The sequence below is a fragment of the Athene cunicularia genome, assembly GCF_003259725.1.
Source record: "Athene cunicularia isolate RWA chromosome 4 unlocalized genomic scaffold, athCun1 chr4_part2, whole genome shotgun sequence".
In the NCBI taxonomy this organism is placed as follows: Eukaryota; Metazoa; Chordata; class Aves; order Strigiformes; family Strigidae; genus Athene; species Athene cunicularia.
In genome coordinates this window covers 20482868-20492360 of record NW_020799099.1, presented here as the reverse complement: position 1 = coordinate 20492360, position 9493 = coordinate 20482868, and positions in this window count along the sequence as shown.

Below are 9493 nucleotides of genomic sequence, written 5' to 3'. Positions count from 1 at the left end.
TAATGAAGCCAACAATTTGACATTATTTCTCACATTTCTGGCTTTCCAATGTTACTCTCTCTCAGAGACCCTTCGTAGCATCTCCTATCCATCAGAAAGTCCTTTCCTTTTGTTCCTACAACTTATGCCCATAAAGGCTTTTTGGCATTCCATATAATCCATGTCCTTGTTCAGAAGGACAATCTCTATTTGGACAGAAGACAATATACCACAGTTGTTAATTTAAAAGAAAAGAGTGGAACTATTACCCTTTTGTACTTGCTTTCTCTTGCCAGTTACATGTATCTGGAAGAATTTACTACTCTGGTTTTAAAACACACATAAATGGAGCATCTGGACTTTGTCTTAATGAGATAAAGTTTGGTCTACACTTTCTCAGCGGAATTATCTTTACTGTATAATTGGTAGCAATGATTTCAGAAGCGAGTCCTCGTTCTGCCAACAGCACACTCTGCAAGGAAATGAGGGAGCTGGGGAAGGCAAGCTTGCTTTCTAAGGAAAAGTTGGCTTTTGTCTAATTAAAAAAAAAATCACAGCAGAAGAAAGTCCCATTCTGCTGACCTCTCAAATTCTCTGAACGCTAGGAATAAAACACGTCCTCTTTTGAAACTGCAAACCGTGAGATATTTGTTTTTAGAGATGAGCTTTGTAATGTCAGGCACGGAAGCCCTCCTTCCCGCTGCTTTAGGCTGCTCTGATACAAAATTCTTGGCAAACATCAGAAGCTAGTACTTTATCCCCACTGCACTGAAATATCAATCCAACTCTTAAACAGGCAGACTTCCTATTCAGCTGAAAGCTGAGAATTTGGAAGAGATGCCCATAAATCTTTTGTGAAAAGTCCAGCCTTTAGATTCCACGGAGGAAACCAGATCTCAGCCTGCTTTTAAGAAACAGTCTCTAGGTATTTTCTTTGCAAAGCTGGGCTTGAGAATGTCAGTGATGCAGACTCCTTCCTGGAAGTGAAAAGAGTATGAGTAGGACTTTATTGCTACCCTGAATAGAGAAGATAAAGTTGACTTTTCCCCATCACATACTTTGAAGTGAAATGGATCAGTTAGTTTGAGGTTTATAGCAAGTGCCTCCTTCAGAAATGTTCTCCAAGTCATTAGTTACAGCCTGTGCATAGGAAGGGAGACAAATTGATTTTCCAGCACGGCTTTGAGTCTTCGTTGCCAAATCTCTTTTCTTACTTCTATCTACCATTCCTCTCATCATTGCTGAACCTTCCCTCATTCTTTTCACTGCTATCTTTTACTTTTTTTGTCAGAATGAGTGAAAGTGAATCCCTTAATAAAGGTTAAAAGGTGTAACAGACAACATTATCTCTCCTTAACAAAGTGCACATTTTGGTATTCTAATCATCTTTCTCTGCCACACAGGTATCTTTAGCCATCTATCTTCAGTGTTGCTTGGCTCTGTAAGGTTAATTATGCTCGTTACACATTTGCACTGGTATGGGCAAAGGGAGCTGCCCAGATGCCTGCACAAAGCTAAGTGACATGTTGCAGAAATGCTCCAGGAGACACAGTCATGAGTACCATTAATACAGGGGCAAAGAAAACGCAGGCAGTGTTCATCTGCTGCTGCTCTGACCAGTACCCACCTCAGACACCCCCACAACATGTGATGCTTGTCTTCCTTCCCTCCAGACACAGAGCTGAATTTATTCTAGGACTCGAGTATGCTCTGACGTAGAAGGGACAGGTTTTTACCTCCTATCCCTTTATCTCCTATAGGGGTGGCTCAGGTTAATGAAAACTTGTCTGAGTGCTTGCCAAGTTGTTCTTTCCAGCATGCATTTCATTGCACCTGCCTATCTTGAATTACATTGACCGAGTTTCTAGTTTTCTTAGGAATTTTCAGTGCACTGGGTGGCTGCACAAATGAGTTCCTGTTGTGCCAGCAGTCACCTCTTTCCTCCCCCCTCCTACTCTAAATATATTTAATAACACCCGCTCTAAGTTTGAACCTGTGGCTATATCTTAATAAACTCTTTATGTGCTGAGGCATAGGTATCAGTCCTTGTATTCTTTTTTCCTATCTGCAATCTGGATAATCTAATTCCCTTTTTTAATCTCTGAACAGATCTAACTTTACCCTCACACTCTAATTAACAAATTTCATTAACAGACTTCGTAAAAAGAACTTTATAACAAGACATTTGAAGAAAAAAAAGGAACTTATATCTAATTTTAATACCACTGGGGTTTTTTCTTCATTGTTTAAAATATTTTTGTTAAGCCAGTCAAAGACTGTAGGACATCAAAAGCATGTTTAATATGTTAATTTATTAAAACATACATCTATTTTCCTACTATGGACATGGTCACAACATAATTCTTGCCACTATTCTTGTCTTTTAAAAAGTCTTTTCAATTGACAACTGTTCTCATTTAACAGATGAGGTTGTTTTCAGTGACAGTCTATATATATTTTTATAGTAATTCTGCTACTGCGTTTTTTTGAAACCTCAGATGAATGCCATCTGGTCCCAATGATTTATTGACATTTAATTTCCTGAGTTCTTCCATTTCATGCACACACACACACACACAGATACATATATATATATATATATATAGAAAGGACATTTTTTCAAAACATCTGTTAAAGGGAACACTGCACCTTGACACTCTGGAATTCCCCCACTCCAAATTTATTCATCATTCTCAGTATAAAAGACCAAGGAAAAGAAAATCTTGAGGAGTATCTGCAACATTCTTACCTTCACTGATTAAATTTCTTGAGGGACCTGCTGATTTCTGAGGCTTCCTCCTCCTGATACACTTCAACATTAGCTTGTTATTTCCCTTTAGCTATACAGATCTTCGTAATTCTCATAGACCCTGATGAGCGCCCATTTAAAACTTACCTGCCAACAAATTTTACTTTGTGCCATAAGCTTACAAACAGAACATAAGATGAATTTCCATCTTTCACACTGCTTTCAAGACTGAGGTAAACTATATATCTTTTAATGAAACTTTGTTTCGTTTGCGTCAGATGATATGCCCAATGCAATAAGAGGTTAAAAATATTTTTATATTTTATGTGCATATGTGTGAACGCATATAAGGAAATTCTGAAGTCCTTCTCAGTACTAGGACTTTCTACTAACACTAGACAATAAGCATGTCACTTTTCATTACAGTACAAATTACTTATGCATATTTTATCACACAGTAGGAATGAATTATACTGCCATCACCGTACAAAGGGCTTATATCAGTTGCCTAAATGTAGATATCTAATGTAATTTGAGATGCTCTCTCTTAGAATTCATACATCCACTGGGTTGGCAAGAGTTAATAACTCAGGGGAAAATAGTCTGGTTTTGTTCTATATAGTATTTTGAATACCTTTTTTCAAGCAGGAAGATTTACCCATTAAAAGGGAGATGACTAGAAGGGAAACTTTCTGGATGTATTCAAGAAACCAAAGCAGAGTGTTAGGTTTTTGGGTTTTTTTTCCTCTGTTACCAATGCACATAATAAATAGGACTCATTGGAAGAAATCTTTATGCTCAAAAAAAGCTGAATTATTTCTGTCTCTGGAATTTAATGCACAAAATGTGATGCTCCTCCCTGCCCCCTGCCGTATGTTTTACTATATCTGAGTTAGACAATGGAACTGGTCTTCATTGAGGTACTAACTCCAGACTCATGAGACCCTTCAGAAAGGGGGGAGGGAAGAATAATTTTTTTAAAGCAACTCTGAAGCTATTGCAGCTTCAGGCTCACACAGATTCACATGACTTTCTGACATAAATATCATGCCCCTATCCTTAGAAAAAAGACACTAGATCATGACTTAATTCCAATAATACTTTGGCACTAATAGGGATTTTTCATGTCCCTAACAAACCCTCGCAACTTGCCTTGAAGTAGGTAGGTTTTATTTCTTACTCAAGGCTAGAATTCGCCAAAGCTTTAGTTCTTTGTAATTTGATTCATTTCCCATTCGGTGACAATAGTGCTGCCAGGAGACACAGACCTGTGTGCAGGCATTCTGAGGACAAGGGCTCTTGATAAAGGTGTTAATTGGTGCCCTAAGCCAAGAACTGGATTTCTGGAAGGAAAGACTGCAGTGAAGGACCAAAATGAAGCCTTCAGAATGACTCTACTGTGAAACACTTATTGCAGCCGGGTTCTTAATGCAATTGCTAGGTTGAATTAATTTGCAACTTTTATCTGACTTTGATCTCAAAAAACAAGAGGTCATCAAGATAAATGCTGCTCATGCTTTAAATGGCATAATGATGTTATTAGGAAAACCTAAGGGATTAAAAACTAGCCTATTTATTCCCACAAACAGTCCCTACTGAGGTTCATGAGACTAACTGGATGCACAAATTAACCAACCTTACATAAAACAAAAATAATTTTAAAAGTTCACTCTTCATCATAGCTGCTGTTTCTATTATTTTGTTTTATTCAGCTGAACCAGTGAAATGAAGAACATTATACACCACTTACAGTTTCTATTAGGATTGAAATTAAACCATAGGTGCTGTATGAATATCTGTCTAGCACAGAATCATAGAATGGTTTGGGTTGGAAGGGACCTGAAAGATCATCTAGTTCCACCCCTCCTGCCATGGGCAGGGACACCTTCCACTAGCCCGGGTTACTCAAAGCCCCGTCCAACCTGGCCTTGAACACTGCCAGGGAGGGGACAGCCACAGCTTCTCTGGAAAACCTGTGCCAGTGTCTCACTACCCTCACAGTGAAGAATTTCTTCTGTATATCTAGTCTAAATCTACCCTCGTTCAGTTTAAAACCATTACCCCATATCCTATCCCTACACTCCCTGATGAAGAGTCCCTCCCCCATCTTTCCTGTAGACCCCCAGAGGTACTGGAAGGCTGCTACAAGGTCTCCCTGGAGCCTTCTCTTCTCCAGGCTGAACAACCCCAACTCTCTCAGCCTGTCCTCACAGGGGAGGTGCTCCAGACCCCTGATCATCTTCGTGGCCTCCTCTGGACCTGCTTGAGCAGGTCTGTGTCCTTCTTATGTTGGGACCCCAGAGCTGAACACAGCAGTCCAGGTGAGGTCTCACAAGAGCTGAGTAGAGGGGGACAATCCCCTCCCTTGACCTGCTGGCCACACTTCTCTTGATGCAGCCCAGGATACGGTTGGCTTTCTAGGCTGTGAGGGCACGTTGCTAGTTCATAGTCAGTTTTCCATCCTCTAGTACCCCTTGATCCTTCTCCACAGGGCTGCTCCCAACCCACTCAGCCCTCAGCCTGTATTTGTGCATGGGGTTGCCTTGACCCATGTGCAGGATCTTGCGCTTGGCCTTATTAAATTTCATGAGGTAGCATAAAGTACTGCAAACACAACTCTCCAAAGCATAATAAGCCTTGGTGTTTGCTCAAAAGCAGAAAAACAAATTGAAAAACAAAACCCTCAAAAAAACACACCCTGTGAAAAACATGGACCTGTCTTGTCTCATAAATTGGCCCCATCTTACCCCTTTTATCATCTCCTGTCATGGGGCTCCTATGCACTGGCAGCTCTGTGCTGCTTCATCTATGCCTGTGCAGGAGCTTTCACAAAGACCTAGTATTTGCTGCTGGCTTATAGCTCTTGCAGCATGCCTGGGGGCTGTGCTCCCATGAACTCAGGCCTTGCTCTAATGAAGATCTGGGATGCTGTCAAGGTGCATTCCCAGATCTCAGGCCTGATCAGTGCTTCTAAAGCTTAGCTGCATCCAATTAAACCTACCTACTAACCACCAAAGCAAATTAAAGGCTTGTGTAGTCTTTAAAGTGTAATGTGGCTTCTTTATAAAAGCAGTAACTTGAAATGGTGCACTTCCTCAATAAATTATCTTTAAAACAGTGTTGATAACACAGCATTTATTTTTAGGCATGCTAAGATGAAGCACCCTGCTATGTTTAGCAATACAGTGCAGGGCAGCTCAGCACTGCCACTGAAGCCAGCTCTCCTCCTCGTAGCAGAAGAGCTTCACAGGTAAATAAAGATAACCAGGAATGCAGGACTGCTAGCCATGGCTATGGTCCCTGGAAGGAACATTTCGGGAATTTGTTGTCCATGCTTTTAATAGCAGTGGGGACCCTAGTGTCAGCAGATGGCTGAAAACCACTGCCCTACCAAGCACCGCAGCATCTTGCTGGTCTCACAGTTCAAGATGGTGCTTAAAACTGTTGTGTTGGCTGGCTGTGCAGTTATGCTAATGCACTTCATCAGGGGTCCCAGCGGAAATAAACTACGTTATCCAATTGCAGTAACTCTTCTGTTGTAGACACAGGCCGATTATCTGCAGTGATCATTACTGCAAGGTACTGAGATTCCCGGTGAAGCACCTGTACTAGATAACACATTGTCTGCAGCAAAGTTAGAAACAGAACTGAAGGAAGAAATCTTGCTGTGCATTAACTCTTTAGCCACTTTGATTTATGTGCTTCCATCTCCATATAAATTCTAACAGCAGAAATTTCAACAAAATTGGTGTGTTAGCATATGCATTTTGTCCACAGCAACTGGAAATACTACAACAAATACCCACAAAATCTAAAAATTCCTAGAGAGCAAGAACATCAAATAAATTACCTGCCTCACTGAAAGCAGGAAGCATCTGTTTTCCAATGGTAACAATTACCAATACAGCTGTGCTTACAAGTCTAGATGCTAAACTGAAGTGCTGAGTAAGTTAAATCAGCCTATCTAACAGACCAGAAGTGTACTTTCACCAAGGTGCAATGCCATATGAAGGTGACACACATGAAGCAAGTACCATGTACATGCTGTTTCTGGGGTGAAGATTTCTGGGAAAAGCAAGCAAAGACAAAGGACCTCAAAAGTGATAAAATACCAGCTTTCTTCAGTGTTTTTAAAGCAATCTGAGAGAATACCAGAGACTGTTTTATGTTTACCTCTCAGAGCACAACCATGCCCTTCCATCCCTCCCCAAGCAGGCTATTTAGGTTAACAGAACTATCTATATAGTAAGAAATATAATGCATCATCACTTCAGTCTGTATTTCAAAAAGTGAATTGGGAACATCCATATTAGAAAAAACCACATGAATTAATCAGGCTTAAGCAAGAGACCTGGATATCCACATCATCCCTTGAATGTGGAAAACACAGCCAGTTACATAAAGACTAGGTGAGAATAACAAACTGGCCTCTCTTCAGGGATTTTGCAGCTGAATGTTTGGGATCAGGAACTGAAAAGAGGAAGAATTCAAGTCAAGATAAGGCTTTAATTATTGATCTCTTAATACTTTCCTGTCCCCCTCATGTTAGTGTCTCAAACAGAGAACTCACCTAGCATAGCTCAATTTAATGTAATGAGCAGAATCGGGGATGTATTTGCTCCCATGGCCTTCGTGATGCCCCACACAGACAGTGTCTGACGGCTGCCTGGGCAGTGCCTAATGTAGGGCTGAAAAGCTCTGGCTATTTTTGGCTTCACAAACCTCAAAACCTCAGCTAGACCATTACATCTGCATCCTTTCCTGACCCAACAGAGAAGCCCAAGGCTGAAACTAAACCAGGCAGCAAACAACCTCACACACACACACACACACACACACACAAAAGGCAAAGAAAAAGAGGTATTTCAGTGAAATGGCATTGTTTCCAGGCATTGTTGATGTTTAAATGACCATCTATTGCCAAATTCTTGGGTAGAGAGACAAGTACATGAGAAAAGGCCCCTCTCTGGTGAGAGGAGGTGTAGGGAGGGCAGTGGGTGAAGCATTGCAAAGCTAAGAGAGAAGTAAGCCCCAGGCGGGGAAGGAGCATCAGGTACACTGAGCACTAAGTAGCTGGTAGCTCAGAGGTACAGGAGAGCACCCGAATGGGCTCCTTTTTGGCCTTTTTCTGCTTGCCTCCTCTTGAGGCTGCCTCTGCAGCAGCTGATCGTGATCCCCTCCTGGCTCCCCTGGGCCCACTAATGGTTTGCTGCCACGGGAATAATGCGATTTGTCAGAAAGGGGACAAATGCTGCAATAACAACATCCACCGAAGCTCAGGCAATGTCACGGTGTAATTGTCCCTGCAAGACGCCCTCAGTAGAGGTAAGCTGAGGAAAGCCTAGTAGAGAAAGACACTATTTGCCTGTTCTTTATTGAAAATTTGAAGAAAACCAAATGTTGCTGTCCCAAGAGACTTCAACAAGGAAACTAAGTGACAGGGAAGATAAATGCTTCCTACTGCCAGTGACATACCCAACACAGAAATATAGAGAATATTTTCATAACTTTGTGCTTTGAATGTCTTTATTACAGAAACAAGATTTATGTTTCTGTCTCTGAGGGAAGGCAAGAGAAACTTAAACTTTAAAAGTAGTTGTGTACACATGGATGCATGTATGTGCATATACCACATCAGGCACAAGGAAGGGAAGATGATTAAAGATAAAGTAAACTACCTCTGAATAGAAAGGCCCTCCCTGCTGTTCTCAACCTTCCTGACTTTTGTTCTTGTTAGAACCTCTAAAATAAAGTACAATTCAGTATCCTATGGTTTAAGTCACAGCCTCAAAGAGGAACCAGCCTAGCTTTCGCTTTTTTCTTTTACAGTTAGTTATATCATAAATAAGGTCACTAGAGGACACAAAAAGTAGGTTGTGATTCTTCAAGTAGTTATATGTGTATTGGAAGTGAAAACCTAAAAACCGCGTATATATTAAAAGAAACACATAAAATATCATTTTTAGCAGGCATAAGACTCTGATGCCAACTTCAGACCAATACAATTACTTTAACTTCATGGTTATGCTTTGACTTGTAAAGAAAAGAGAATGAGGGCCAGTGACATCCATTCTACCTATTAGCTTAGTCATTAACAATGCCTAAGTACAACCACTGCCAAGAAAATTACTTAACGAAAAAGAGAAGCACTATCCAAATTCAGTATTTCAAAATAAGCCCCCCTGAAATGTGCAGTCCATGAAAAGATGAATGTATAAAGAGGAATACAGGAAGCACTTTTAAATCCCTACTTCAAGATGTTTTCTAGAATCAGTAAAAACACAATAAAGATGGAGCTAACTACTTATCTTTCTAAAAACTTGCATGTGCTTTATGTCTGTCTAAATCCTTTGAGGTTTCAAGTCTGTTTATACCTTTAAAGGTGTTTTTTAAACCCTAGCAGGCACACAGGCAGAAATAGCTGTGTTTCTCTCCGCTCAGCAGCTTGATAAATGAGCATTTGTTAAATGAAAAAAACCCAACCTGTAATATAGGGCAGGCTCTTTGTCCTGTATTCCAACAGGCTTCCCACCCACATTGTAACAAATACACACTTATTATGGGGTTGACACTTATTATGGAGAAGATGCTGCTGTCTTCAAAAGCAAGCCCACAAGGCAGGCTAGTCTGTAGTTGTGATCTGCTGGGAGAAAGAGGGAGGGAGCAGTGGGGCTATCTGGACAGCAAACTGGAGAACAAGTGGTGCTCCAGAACAGGTGTCAGCTCCCTCTCAGTTCTCTCCTAAGTATAAAGGAGCCATTGAAA